At 35.5% G+C, this 15,221-nt stretch overlaps 1 protein-coding gene and 2 non-coding genes across 3 annotated transcripts in view; all 3 read left to right on the top strand.

Annotated features, from left to right (window-relative positions):
* The window catches only part of LOC138921979 (uncharacterized), a 155,622-nt gene extending 151,461 nt beyond the window's left edge, over positions 1–4,161 (top strand). The window contains exon 7 of the mRNA XM_070258364.1: positions 4,103–4,161. The gene's annotated coding sequence lies outside the window, so the exon portion shown is untranslated. The remainder of the gene's footprint in view (positions 1–4,102) is intronic.
* On the top strand, positions 4,134–4,243 carry MIR222 (microRNA mir-222). The gene has a single exon (NR_033080.1). It is a non-coding gene; the product is annotated as a microRNA mir-222 (primary transcript).
* A 669-nt stretch (positions 4,244–4,912) lies between these two features.
* Positions 4,913–5,022, top strand: MIR221 (microRNA mir-221). Its single transcript, NR_033079.1, has one exon. It is a non-coding gene; the product is annotated as a microRNA mir-221 (primary transcript).
* The last annotated feature ends 10,199 nt before the right edge of the window (positions 5,023–15,221 follow it).

The following is a 15,221-nucleotide window of genomic DNA, read 5'->3' as shown; positions in this document are numbered from 1 at the left end:
GTTTAGAAAGCATTTACCTTATTTTGATATTCTTTTTTTTGTTTACTAAGCATTGATAGAATGCAAATTATTTTACTTCTTCTTTTTCAATGATAAGAATTCCTCACCACTGTTGCACACCACCGACATTGTATGAACAGAATGTCTTAGGGGTTTCTTTCAGAGAAGGGGAGAGTGACAGAGAGAGATATCTTTGCATGTGGATTTAGTGCAGTTAATTTCTGGAACTTGTCCATAAAAAGGCTTTTACTTAGGTAGAAACTATCCTTTTTCTCTGTTTTTTAATGAGTTAAATGATTCATGTTTTCATCCAATGATTCTTTTAAAAAATTTGATTTTCGTTGAGAAGGATTAAAGGCATACGCCTAATTGCTGAATATTATTTTTAAAAAACTAGTCTGAGTCTGCCTTTATGGGCTGTGAGTGGTTTCGCCTTTAGAAGTTTGTTTTAGTATCTTGTGCCAGCCCCATCCCTTCCCAGGCCTGTTCAGACTAGAATTCTCTGGCAGGGAATATCTTTTTAAAAAAATGTCTTGAGCAGGAACGTCTCAGAAAATGTTCACCTCAGTCTTCACGTTGACTCGCAGAACAATTTACTAAATAGAGTTATGTGCGAATCAAGTGACCATCAGCTGGTGCAAATGTTTTTGGTTGGTGTGGTCACAGGATCTCAGGTATGCAAGAGCTGGATGGGCTGCGACCACGTGCTGGTTATGGTGAGACCGTGGCTCAAATAGTCTAGCATAACACAAAAGGAATCCAAGTTCACAAGAATGTACTTTAATTAGACACCTGTATTTAAAAGGTTGGTTTTTCCTCTGGCATAATTTCACCCCACGGCACACTGTGTGTATATGTGTGCATTTCTTTCCTGGGCTATAGTTAGAGTTAATTAAGCTTTTTGTTCTTAACCACGTGGGAGGTACATTGTTTTTATAAACAACTTTATTGAGGTATAATTGATATACAAAGAAGTATATATATTTAATGTGTATAATTTGATGAGTTTGGGTATATGCAAACACCCGTGATACTATCGCCACAATCAAGGTGTAATGGACATATCCAACACCTCTCAGAATTTCCTTGTACCTGTGTGGTGTGTGTGTGTGTGTGTGTGTGTGTGGTAAGAACACTTAGTATGAGGTCTACCCCATGGGAGGCAGTTTTTGTTTGTTTCTAAAGTAAACTCTGACTTTGTTGCCATAAATATGTTTTAGGAGTTGACTGTATTCCTATTTACAGAAGTCTTCTGGTATGTGCACTAAAGTATATGAAATATCATGGATAGAGGTTGGAGGCGGACATCCAGAGCCAAACTTTACAACTTTGACTTGGTAATGTTAACGTTCTGGCAGTGCTATGAAATTGTTCATCCCTCTTCATTTACTTCCACATTTAGTGTTTGGGGTCAAAATTTCTTTCTAAAAACTACAATTTCTAAAGGTTGGGATACTTTTGGTGGGCAAAATAGAATTATCAGTATGATCCCTTAAAAAGACAGGGTAAGTCCACTCTTCCTTTAGTGAATGACCCACAAAGCAGCGTTTCTTTCATTTCTAGTGAAACTTTGATGAGAATGTCATTTTATATCTGTCATCTTGGCTTTAAACATCAATGACTTTCTTTACTTCTTGGTTTGATTTATAGGTCACCTCTGTTCTAATTCTGGAGGGTAAGCTCTTCAAATTCTAGGTTACCGTTTCAAGAAATGGTCTTTATCCCAGTTCCAAGCAGGCTTTCCAACAGCAGGTGGCAGGCTTAACTTTTAATCAGTCTTTTCCTCCCTTTAAAACCTCTGTCCCATTATGAGTACCTCAAATAAATGGTCTTTAGCTAGAATGAATGGGAGTTTTTTAAGTATTGTCTTTGTTTTGTTTGTTTGCATTCTGATTGGGTCTTGAGTAGCGAGGACCTTGGTTATAGTTCTGTCACCCCTCACCGGGGCCTAGTTGTCCTCTTAATTGATAGATAATAGAATTATGTAAAGTGACATTTTTAGTTAGACCCTATTTCTTTTCTTTGACTTTTATTCCTTGTATATTCTATTCTCTATACTTTAATAAGCCTTAACAATGTGTATTATTGGTTGGTGGTTGACACTAATCCATAGAGTGGCCTTTAATAAAATTCATTTACAGTTTTTCCTTTTCATATTGCCTAGATGAATTTAAAAGTAGAAGAAATCCTAACTTTACAGTTCTTTAGATTTAGGAAGATTTGGAGGATAGATAGGGCAAGCTTTGAGAATTAAAAAATACCATTCTTCTAATCTAAATATAGACCAAAATTTATAGAAGATGATCCTTTGGATTTTGGCTAAACCCTTGCCCCACTTTAATTGTCAGTCTTATTCATAAAAGTAGAGTTGTGAACATTTGGTTTTAGGGGTTTATGAAATGTAAATTTCTGTGTTCTATAAATGCTTTGTTTTACATTGAGGGTAAGATTCAACCAAACCTGTACAAGCAGATTTTTTCCCCCACTTTGGTATGTATGCCCCGCCTTCTAGGCAATGCCAAAATAGACTTCATAGATAGAGATGGTTTTAATTTACTTAAAAAGAAAAAAAAGCAATCAAACAAAAACCTACTTCACCATATAAATTCCACCCTTCTCCTCCCCTAAGAGCTAACCACCTGGTGAAACACCATAACTTGGCAAGTGAGTTCCCTCTTAAAATTAGATGTCAGTGATTAAATAGTTGTCATTCCCTTAAAATTTATATATTTAGAGCTCCCAGAAAGCTGGTCATCTTTTCTTATAGCTAACACATTTTTTTCAAAAAGCCACTTTCTTGGCAGTAAATATTTGAATGTCATTCTGTGGTCCAGCTGCATGTCCAGTCAAATTGTACTAATTTAAAGTTCTTAAATACAGCCTTTCTTCCAATTGATGACAGCTTTCCTAAATCTTTTTAAAGTAATAGCCAAAGCATTTTAAATTCATAAGAAGGCAGAATTCTAAAATGAGTCTACTTGGAACAAAGTTGCATAGTTATTTACGTTCTAGAATAATTCTAAAAGTCAAAAACAATAACTGGCACAGCGGTCATGTGCTAATGTAAGAATGCCTTCTCCAAGACACCAGGCTTTTTCCTGCTTTGGGGCTCTTGTTCTGACTCTTGCCTCTCTCCGTGGTGTTCTTTCTCTCCAGGTGCTTGCACCATTCTCCTCCTCTTCCTTCAGCGATCTGCTCAAATGTCACACCCAGAATGAGGCTTTCCCTGACTACCTTATGGAAAATAGCATTCCTCTTCATTGCATTATTCTATGAAATGGCCGTACATATCTGTCGAGTTTCTATTTTGTCTTTCCTGCACCTTAAATTTTAGACTCCCAGTTCCATGAGTGCAGGGACTTTGTTCAGTGTCACATCCCTAGTGCCTCGCATAAAGTATGGAGGAGGCACTCAGTAGACATTTCTGGGCTGAATGAATGAATGAATGAATCTATGGGGAGGACACCCATCCTCTAACATTTTTAATATCTACATTGTATTATGGAAGGAAAGCTTGGAACTGACATTCTGGTAAGCTGCTGTTTTGAATACTTTGTAACTTTTTTCTGCAGTTTTCTTTGGTATTTTAGACATTTGGTGGAAATAACTGTATCATCCTCAATTTTATAGCAGGAAACAATATTTTTTACCGCAATTTATTTTACATATGTGCATCATTGCTAGATTACCCAAGTTAAAGTAGAATGAAGCAAACAAAAATGCTCCAAGGCCACGATAAAATGATGGATTGGGTTTTTTGCTTGCTTACTTGTTTTTCATATTTGTATATATATTACATTTTACTGCAAAAGCATGCCAAATAATCAATTGTAGATTTTCTCACAATCATGTACACTCCAGAAGGGCAAGGATTTTCATCTTTTTTGTTCGCTGCTGGATCTCTAGCACCTGAGAAAGTATCTGACACTTTACTCACTATCACTCAATATCTGTTGAGTAAGTGAGCAAATCTAGAGGTTGTTTTAAACTGCATACATGGGATTATTGTCAGAACGTCAATAAAGAAAATATGCAATTGAAATCTCTGGATACCATTTCCACATAAGTTTCCAGGATTGATGTCTTCTCTTTCCTTCCACAGAGCCCCTCCCCGGAAGGCTGTGGATCATCTAGCTGCTGGAAAGTGTAGGTACCCTCAATGGCTCAGTAGCCAGTGTAGATCCTGTCTTTTGTAATCAGCAGCTACATCTGGCTACTGGGTCTCTGATGGCATCTTCTAGCTTCTGTTACAGTGTCCTGAGCAAGATTACTGGGACGTCTTTAATAATGAAAGGTTTACCTTGATTTACACAGACATATACACATACAGAGTTAAGCTCTGGGTGGTAAGTCTTCCACCATTAGCTGGAGTATGGGAACCATCAAGGTTTTATAAATGATGAGATGTATTTGATTTCAACCACAAGAGGGAGGAATGTGGATATTTTATCCATGGATTTTCTTTTTTTCTCTCTCTCTTCTCCCTGTGGAAGGTATCATTTGGTCACAAAACCATCTATCTATGTATCTACCTACCTGCCCACCCGTCTGTTTATCTATCTATCTATAAATCAATCACTTGGTCACAACATTATCTACCTATTTGTTTATCTGTCTATCTACCTACCCATCTATCTTATCTTGTCTCTCTCATCTGTCCATCTATCCATCCATCCATCCATCTGTCTCTTTTCATCTCTCGACTTTTAGATGGCATTCTCAAAATAATGTGATTAAATAATGACGACTTGTTGGTATGACACTTTAAGGAAATTTCACTTGTAGCAGATAAGTCCCAACAGTGCCTTCTGACTTGTGGTTGTCTTGTCCTGTGGTAAAGAGGATAAATACAAGAAATCTTGAATGCAGCAGGGAATTGTGTTGAAGTCTTATGTGGGGAGAACTTGCAGGCCCAACATCCAGGTCTGGGGCATGAACCTGGCATACAATGTAGATTTCTGTGTTTCTTGGGCAACAGCTACATTGTCTGCTGGGTTTCAGGCTACCTGGAAACATGTTCTCCAAGGCCGTCTCATCAGTGCTTTACCTATACTGTTTTAGAATAACTGTTTTCCAGGAGGCATGAACCAGTGGGCTCTATCATTGGAGAGTGCAGAGAAAGAACCCTATGAGAGCTGATCATCTTAGCAAAGAATGATTTTGTTAAGATTTCACCCAAGATGGTCTCACACATCAGCCTAAGAAACTGAATAAACCAGCGACAAGGTCTAATGCCATCCTTCCTTCTTTGCCTCAACTTTCAAAGATTAATTACCTACATGTTATTGTTAATTATAGTCTGGTTTCTGTTCAGAACTACTATCAGAAGGCATAGCACCAGTGGGCCTAATCACACTGCCCTGCTACCTCACCATTCCTGTCATTTTGACTTGTCGCCCACTTGTGAGAACCCAGTTTGTTTTTGTTCTCCCTTCACCACAGCCCTGTAACTTTTGTGAATGACTCTCAGTCTCACCAGAATCTGTATCTCTTACTCTGCCCCAACATCCCACCCCATCATTTGCTCTCTGAAATGAGCTCTGGAATTTAGGTAAAGCGGATTTTTTGCCACTGTTCACCATCTCTTAGGAAACCGGAAGAAGAGCAGCTTTCCGATGGAATGACAGAGAACTTGTAAAGATAAAACACCAGTTTTCAGGAGAAAGGGAAGAAAAGAATGGGAATAGCTTCTGGAAAGCTATTTTTATATTATGTTTTGTTTGTCTGCTCCTGGTAAATAAACTTAATCCTTTAAACATTTAAAAAAGCCTAGCAATTTAAACCATTGAATTTTCAATAATAAAGGAATATAACATTTTAAGGAGAAGTTATAAACCCTTGGTTTTATGAACTGGAGATTTTTAGTAAGAAATCATGTATTTTAAATTAATATGAATTACCAGATATAAAATAGAAAATGAATTTAAGGAATGCAAAGATAAATGTCTGCATGTAAAAGTTGATTGTAATGATATAATGCATTTTTGTCACCCCATGCTGAATTCAGTAAAAATAAAGTTAATGGCTTGGAGCTTTTAAAAGATTGTGCTTTTTTTGTACGTGTGTCTTTTGGCTTCTTGTCCACCAATGAGTTCCATCATCTGTTTTGTACCTAAGCCACTGGCCCTGGGAAGAGAAAATTATTCCACTTGAGGTATTTGACAGCCTTTAAAGAGTGATAAAGGCCTCTGGGCAGCTTGGTTATTTTTAATAAATCATAATTATCAAAGGGACAATTTTCTCCCATCTCCACTCCCATACTTGTGATGTTCTTTGAGTCCCTTTGACTGTCGTTAAACAAGACAGTGTCTACAGTGAGCCCTGGGATGAAGAACTCCCTAGTTACATGGTCAGGTTTTCATTTCCCTCTCAAGTCTGATGTGCCAGTATTGAATTGATCCCCAAAGCAAGATTGAAGGTGCAAATGACTATGGGCTTGTTTGCTCACTTTCTCTTAACTTTTTCTCTCACTTTGTGGGACCCAGGAAGAGATGGACATTGGTGTGTTGGCTCTTCCTAGAAGAGGCACAGCAACCTGGCTATATTCTTTGTTTTTAACTTTACATTTTGATACAATTTCAGAGTTTAAAAAAATTACAAAAATAATATAAAGACAGTGCTGGCAGGAGTTTAAAACGGGGCAGCTGTTTTAGAAGTTTGGCAGTCCCTCAAAAAGTTAAATGGAGTTACCATATGACCGAGCACTTCTACTCTGAGGTATACACCCAAAAGAACTGAAAACAAGTACTTAAACAAATATATGTACACACATGTTCACAGCATCACTGTTCCTATTCATAGTAGCCAAAAGGTGGAAACAACCCAAATGCCCACCAACTGATGAATAGATAAACAAAAAATGGTATATCCATACAATGGAATATTATTCAGCCATAAAAAGAGATGAAGGTACTAATGCGTGTTACAACATGGACGAACCTTCAAAACGTTACACTAAGTGAAAGAAGCCAGATACAACAGATCAGTATGATTTCAGTTGTGTGAAATGTCCAGAATAGGCAAGTCTAGAGAGAGATAGTAGGTGAATGGTTGCCAGGGGCTGGAGGAAGGAGGGAGTGGGGAGTGACTGCTAATGGGTATAGAGTTTCTCTTTGGGGTGATGAAAATATTCTGGAATTTAACATTCCAGTGAAGTTTGTATAACTTTGTGAATATACTAAAGACCACTGAATTGTACACTTTAAAGGGGTGAACTTTATGATATGTGAATTATATCTTAAAAATTATATGGAGAGTGTTTGCATGCTCTGTCGGTATCCCAGATGTTAATATCTTATGTAACTACAGTTATTAACTCAGGAAATTAACATCAATGTGCTACTATAATCTAGACACTATTCGGATTTCACCATTTGTCTCACTGTTGTCCTATTTCTAGTTCAAGATCCGATCTCAGATCCCATGTTTAGTTGTCATGTCTCTAGACTCCTTTAACCTGGAACAGTTCCTCAGTCCCCCTTTGTCTTTTGTGACTGACATTTTTGAAGAGTACAAGCCAGTTATTTCATAAAATAGCCCTCAATTTGGATTTCTCTGAGGATTCCTTCTGCTTAAATTCGGTTTTGCACGTTTGGCAAGAATACCACACAAGTGACATTGTGTCCTTCTTAGTGCATCATATCAGGATGCACATTATGTAGGTTTGTCCTACATCTGGTTAAGTTAGTGTCTGATCCTAGCTATTTTTTTCTTGCTTGCTTTTAAAAAATTTTCTTTGAGGGGCAGGCCCCCTGGCTGAGTGGTTAAGTTTGTGCGCTCCGCTGCGGCGGCCCAGGGTTTCGCCAGTTCAGATCCTGGGCGTGGACATGGCACCGCTCATCAAGCCATGCTGAGACAGCATCCCACATGCCACAACTAGAAGGACCCACAACTAAAAATAGACAACTGTGTACCAGGGGGCTTTGGAGAGAAAAAGGAAAAAAATAAAATCTTTAAAAAAAATTTTCTTTGATCACCATCCTTTACTCCCATTTTCCCTCCCCACCCAAATTTAACTATCTTTAATATATATCATTTAATTTTTATATGTTCTTGAAAAATATATCTCATTTTGGTATCAGTTATTTTTAATTTACATGAGTGGTATTGTGTTATGTCTCCTTCTGTGTCTTTTTTTATAAAGCACTATGTTTTTAAGATCAGTTCGTGCTGCTATCTAATTTGTTGCTTCTAATTCTGCATAGTACTCCATGGAGTGCGACTACCACATTGCATCTATGCCATTTTCAGTAATGGACCCCAAATGGGAACCAATTCCTTGCCACCACAAATAACACTGTAGTAAACATTCTACTACGTGACTCCTTCTGGATCTGTGTAAGAAATTATTTGGAATATATAATGAGGAGTGGAGTAGTGGGGTCATAGGAGATGCACACACACAACATACCCCTCAGAATGGCCTGATCAGTCTATGCTGCCAACATCAGTGAAGGAGACTTCCTGTGCACATCCCTGGCAATAATTGAGACAATGAAGCCATTTTTGCCAGTGTAAAAGGTGTAAAGTGATATCTTCTTGTTTTAATTTGCATTTCTCTGGGGACTAATGATAGGAACATCTTTACATATGCATTTGAGCTTTAGTTTTCTGTAACTTCCCTGTTCTTTCCCATTTTTTAACTTTTAAAATTATGAAACATAGCATGTATATGGGGAAAAGCATGTAAAATAAATGAACAACTCACTGAATAGATTTATGTAACCACCACCCAGATCAAGAAATGAAGTATTGCTGGTACCTCAGAAACCCTGCCCCTGTGTGTCCATCCCAGTCACTATCCCGCCCGTTCCCAAAGGTAACTCCTATCCTGACTTCTAAAATTATAGCTTAGTTTTACTTAAGGAAGTTTATATATAAATTGTATAATACATAATCTTTTGTGTTTGAGTTATTTTGCTCAGAAAATGTGAGATTTATCCATGTTAGATGTAGGCGTAGTTTGTTCATTTTCATTGCTGCATTTTAATCCATGTTAGTAAACATTTGGATGTTTCCAGTTGTATGCTTTTGTGAGTAGTCTTGCTATGAATATTCTTTCACTTGTAGCCTGATGGCACATGTGCACTCATTCTGTTGCAGTATACCTAGGAGAAGAGGTGGTAGGTCATAGGGTATGGATAAGACGGCTTCAGTAGATAATGCCAATGTTACATGGTGATTGTTAATACTTTATACTTCCACCAATCATGTATGGGAATTTCTGTTGTTCCACGTCTTCACCAACACAGTATTGTAAGTTTTCTTAATTTTAACCACTGTTAGGTATGTAGTGATATCTTGTGGTGCATTTAATTTGATGACTAATGAGATTGAGCACGTTTTCATATGTTTATTGGCCATTTAGATATCCACTTTAGTGAAGTGCCTGTTGAGATCTCTTGCTCATTTTTATATTGGGTTGGGTTACTTGTTGACTTGTAGGAATTCTTCATATATCCTGGATATAAGCCTTTTGTTATTTTATTGCAAATATCTTTTACTCTGATTTCCTTTTCATTTTCTCAATGGTTTCAATGTTCAGAACTTTTTAATGTAATCCAATCTATCAATCTTTTCTTTCATAACTGCTGTTTTTTGTGTATCCTGTTAAACTCTCCCTACTCCAAAAGTTTTGCCTTTCACATTTAAATCTATAATTCTTGGAATTGAATTTTGTAAATTGGGTATATTAGACCTCAGGTTTCACTTGTTAATATAGGGCTATACAATTTACTAAACGTTGTGGAAAAGACTTTCCCCACTGCTCTGCAGCGCCGCTTTTGTTTTAAGTCAAATGTCCATATATGTATGTGTGTAGGTATCTATTCTAATTTATTGTCTATTTGAGTATTCTTGTGCCAATGCCACATTGTCTTTATTACTATAGCTATATCAATTTTGATGTTCACCAGAGTTGTTGTTCTTTGGTATTGGAATATTTTAGGCACTTTGTATTTGTGTTATAAATTTCAGAATTCATTGTCAATTTTGACAAAAAATTTTAGAATTTTAATTGGAATGGTAGTTAATCAATTTCGGGAGAATTAGCATTTATACTTTATTGAGTCTTCTGATGCATGAATATTGGGATCTCTGTTGGTTTAGGTCTTCTTTATTTTGTTACAATTCTTCATAGTTTTCCATGTAGATTGGATTTATTCCTAGGTATCTGATCTTTTGTGATGCTATTATAAATGGTATCTTCTTAAAATTTTACTTTGTAATGGATTTTTACTGGTACATTAAAATGCGATTGTTTTTTGTTTTTTTTACTTTGTATCCAGCAACTTTACTAAACCTATTCATTCATTCTAAGATTAGATAACATCTGCTGCCAATCCTCCTCTTTTTGCTGAGGAAGACTGGTGCTGAGCTAACATCTGTGCCCATCTTCCTCTACTTTGTATGTGGGACACCTGCCATGGCATGGCTTGCCAAGTGGTACATAGGTCCGCACCCAGGATCCGAACCAGCGAACCCTGGGCTGCCGAAGCGGAACATGCAAACAACTACTGTGCCACTGGGCCGGCCCTAGCTATAGATTCTTTTGGACTTTTCTATGTATAAAAATATATCTTTGAATAAGTTTTCTTTCTTTCTAATCTTTATACTCATTTGTTTTTGTTTACTAATTGTAGTGGCTAGGACTTGTAGTACAGTATTGAATAGAAGAGTAGATAGAGGGCATCCTTGTCTTATTCTCAGTTTCAAAGGGAAAGCTTTCAACATTTCATCAGTAAGCACAATGTTTTCTCTAGTTTCTCTGTAGAGTGGACACCTTTTAAGGCAGTTTACTCCTTTTCCAAGGTTGTTAAGAGTTTTTTATCATGAGTAGATAGTAAATTTTATCAAATGCTTTTTCTACATTTATTGAGATGATCATATAATTTGTCTCATTTGTTAATGTAGTTAATTGATTTTTTAAAGTCATCTTTAATGAGGTATAATGTACATATATTAAAATGAAACCATTTTAAGTATGTAGTTTGAAGAGTTTTGATAAATGCACGTACCCATTAACAATCATTACAATCAAGATATAAAGCATTCTATTACCCCCTAAATCTCTCTGGTGCTTCTTTTGAGTCAGTTCCCATTCTTGCTGCACATACAAGGCATGCACCGATCTGCTTTCTATCACGGTAGATTGGGTTGCCTGTTCTAGAGTTATGTAAATGGAATTGTACAATATGTAGCCTTTTGACTTAAGCTTCTTTCACTTGGCATGATGTTTTTGAGATTTATCCATGTTGTCTGTATTGGTAATTTGTTCCTTGTTATTGCTGAGCAGTAGTCTATTATATAGATATAACACAATTTGTTTATCCGTTTATCTAGGATGGACATTGGGGTTCTTATCAATTTTTGACTTTTACAAATAAAACTTTTATGAGTATTCAATCTTTGCATGGACATATATTTCCTTTTCTCTTGGGAAAATACCTATAAGTCATAGGTAGTTGTATTTTTAATTTTATAAGAAACTGCTAAACTGTTTTCCAAAGTGATTGTGTCATTTATGTTCTCGCCTACAATTTATGAGACTTCCATTAACTCTATATCTTCACTAACCCTTTGTATTGGCAGTCCTTTTTAATTTTAGCTGCACTTTCCTAATAACTAAAGATGTTGACTTTCCATGTGTTTATCTACCACTCATATATCTTCTTTGGTTAAATGTTTCTTTATCTTTTGCTCACTTGTAATTGGATTATTTGTCTTCTCTTATTGGGTTTTAAGAGTTCTTTATGTATTCTGGATATATATCTTTTATTAGATACCTGCTTTGCTAATATTTTTTCCCAGTCTGTTGCATGCCTTTTCATTTTCTTAAGAGTATTGTTCAAAGGACAAAAGTTTTTAATTTTGACGTTCAATGTATGCATTTTTCTTTTAAGATTATTATGCTTTTTATGTCCTATTGAAGAAATCCTCACCTACCCCATAGTCAGGAAGAGTTTTTCTTGTGTTTCCTTACAGAATATTTATAATTTTAGCTATTATGTTTAGGTTTATGATCCATTTCTAATTAATCTTTGTGTATAGTGTGAAGTAAGGGTCAAAGTTCTTTTTTTATGTAGATTTCTAAATTTTTTAAGCACTAATTGCTGAAAAGACGATCCTATTCCTACTTAATCACTTTGCCCTCTTTTTAAAAAATCAATTAACTGTATATGTGTGGGTCTATTTCTATGTTTTCTATTCTATTCTGTTGATAGGTATATCTATCTTCCTGTCAATAACACAGTGTCTTGATTAATGAAGCTTTATTGTAACACTTGAAGTTAGTAGTGTATGTCCATCAACTTTATTCTTCTTTTTCAAAACTTCCTTGGTTATTTTAGATCCTTTGTATTTCCATGTAAGTTTTAGAAGCATCTTTTTAATTTCTACAAAACGACCTAGTGGGATTTTGATTGAGATTACATAGAATCTGTAGATATATTTGGGAAGAATTGTTATATTAACAATATTGAGTCTTTTGATCCATGAAAATGGGATATATATTTATTTAGGGCCTTTTACATTTTTCTCAGCAATAGTGTACATTTTACAGAGCAGTGATCTTGTCCATATTTCATTAAGTTCATTCCTAAACATTTTGGTTTATTCAATGCTATGCAACTGGTCTTTTTCATATCAGTTTCCAATTCTACATTGCTAATATATAGAAATACAATCGATTTTTGTATATTGACTTTGTATCTTGTGACATTGCTGAACTTACACATTTGTTCTAGTCCATTCGGGTTGCTATAACAGAATACCATAGACTGGGTGGTTTATAAGCAACAGAAATACGTTTCTTACATTTCTAGAGGCTGGGAAATTCAAGATCATTGCATTGGCAGATTTGGTGTCTGGTGAGGATTCGCTCCCTTGTTCACTGTGTCCTCACATGGCAGAAGGGGATAGGGGAGCTCTCTAGGGCCCATTTTACAAGAACACTAATCCCATTCATAAGCACTCCACCCACGTGACCTAATCACCTCCTGAAGTCCCACCTCCTATTACCATCACTTTAGGGGTTAAGATTCCAACACGAATTTTGGGAGAGGGACACAAACATTCAGTCCATTGCAGTATTCTTATAGTTTTTAGTGATGCCTCAGGATTTTTTTTTTTTTACAAACACAGTCATGTCATCATTGCATGAAGACAGTTTTACTTTCATATATATATATGTATATATCTTTATTTCTTGGCTTATTACTGTGGGTAAGACTTCAAGTACAATGTTTAAGAGAAGTTGTGAGAACAGACATACTTTCCTTTTCTCTTTTTTTCATGCATTAAGATGATTATATGGCATATCTTTTTTAGTTGATAAGGTGAATTAAATTGAATGATCTTTCAAATGTTAAACCAAGCTTACATTACTAGACTAGACTCTACTTAGTCAAGGTGTATAATCCTTTTTATGTATCGATAGATGTGACTTGCTAATATTTTGTTGACGATATCTGCAGTTGCATTCATGAGGGATATTGATCTATAGTTTTCCTCTTTCGTAATGTTTTCTTTTTTTCTGGTTTTGGTACCCAGGTTATGCTGGCCTCATAAAATGAGTTGGGAAGTATTCTTTCTCCTTTAATTTTGGAAAGAGCTTGTATCAGATTGGTAGTATTTCTTCTTTTAAATGTTTGATATAATTCACTAGTGAAGTAATCAGAGCCTGGATTTTTCTTTATGGGAAGATTTTAAATTAAGAATTCAATTTCTTTAGTGGGTACCAGTCTTGAGATTTTCTGTTTCTTCTTGAGCCACTTTTCATGTTTGTGTCTTTCAAGGAATTTGTGTCTTTTTACTTTTATTCTTGATCAGTGTTTTCAACATTTTTCTTTCATTAATTGATAGAGAAAGAATACAGAAAATCAATGAGGATATAGAAAACTTGGATAACTCTAGCAACCAGCTTAACCTAACTGACATTTAGAAACATTCCACTCGACAACAACATAATGCATATTCTTTCCAAGTGCACGTGGAACATTCCCCAAGATAAACCATATTCTGGGCCATAAAACATGTTTGTATATATTTTAAAGGATTAAAAGCATATAGGGTATGTTTTCTGATATAACAAAATTAAATTGGAAATAACAGATATTTGGAAAACCTCTAAATATTTGGAAATTAAACAACACTCACCTAAGTAATCCATAGGTAAAAAGAAAAAGTAGAAAATATTTGAACTGAATGTAAATAAAAATATAATATATCAAAGTTTGTGGGGTACAGTTAAAAGCAATGCTTAGATGGAAGTGTACAGCGTTAAATTCTTTTTTTTTTTTTTTTTTGAGGAAGGCATCTGCTGCCAATCCTCCTCTTTTTGCTGAGGAAGACTGGCCCTGAGCTAACATCTGTGCCCATCTTCCTCTACTTTATATGTGGGACACCTGCCACAGCATGGCTTGCCCAGCGGTGCCATGTCTGCACCCCAGATCCGAACCGGCAAACCCCGGGCTGCCAAATTGGAACATGCAAACTTAACTGCTGTGCCACGGGGCAGGCCCCACAGCTTTAAATATTTATATTAGAAAAAAATGAATGCTTCAAAATCACTTATCTAAAATTCTACCTAAGAAGCTAGAAAAAGAAGAGCAAAGTAAACTCATAGTAAGTAGAAGGAAAAATTTAAAAAAGAATAGAAACTAATAGAATAGAAAATGGATACCAATAAAAAAAATCAAATAAGCCAAAACTGGGCTTTTGAGAAGATCAATAAAATTGAAAATCCTCCAGCTAGATTGATTAAGCAGGAAGAAGAAGCTACAAATTATATGAGAAATGAAAGGGGACATCACTGCAGATCCTATAAATGTTAAGATCTTACTATTGAATAGGATGCATCAATAAACTTTTCTTTTTGAGGTTGACTTAGCTCCTTATGATTTTTGTTTTCTGTATAAATGTTACAGTAAATATATTGCATTTCTATTTAAAAAATCTACCTTGGGTTTTGATTGGAGTTGCATTGAATTTATAAATGAATTTAGATTAAATTGAGAACGCTATAATATTGTCTTCCCATCAAAGAAAATGAAATTTCTCATCTCTTATACAGGTCATCTTTTACAGTCACTAGGAAGACTTTCAAGTTTTCTCCATAGAAGTCTTGAAGAATATATTCATGGATAAAATAATTCCTAGATAAATTATGTGTTTTTAAAAAATTTTATCAATGGTATAATTTATTTCTGATATAGAGGAATGCA

The sequence above is a fragment of the Equus caballus genome, chromosome X (assembly GCF_041296265.1).
Source record: "Equus caballus isolate H_3958 breed thoroughbred chromosome X, TB-T2T, whole genome shotgun sequence".
NCBI classification, from domain to species: domain Eukaryota; kingdom Metazoa; phylum Chordata; class Mammalia; order Perissodactyla; family Equidae; genus Equus; species Equus caballus.
The sequence above is the reverse complement of the archived record's forward strand: the minus strand, read 5'-3'. Positions and strand labels throughout refer to the sequence as shown.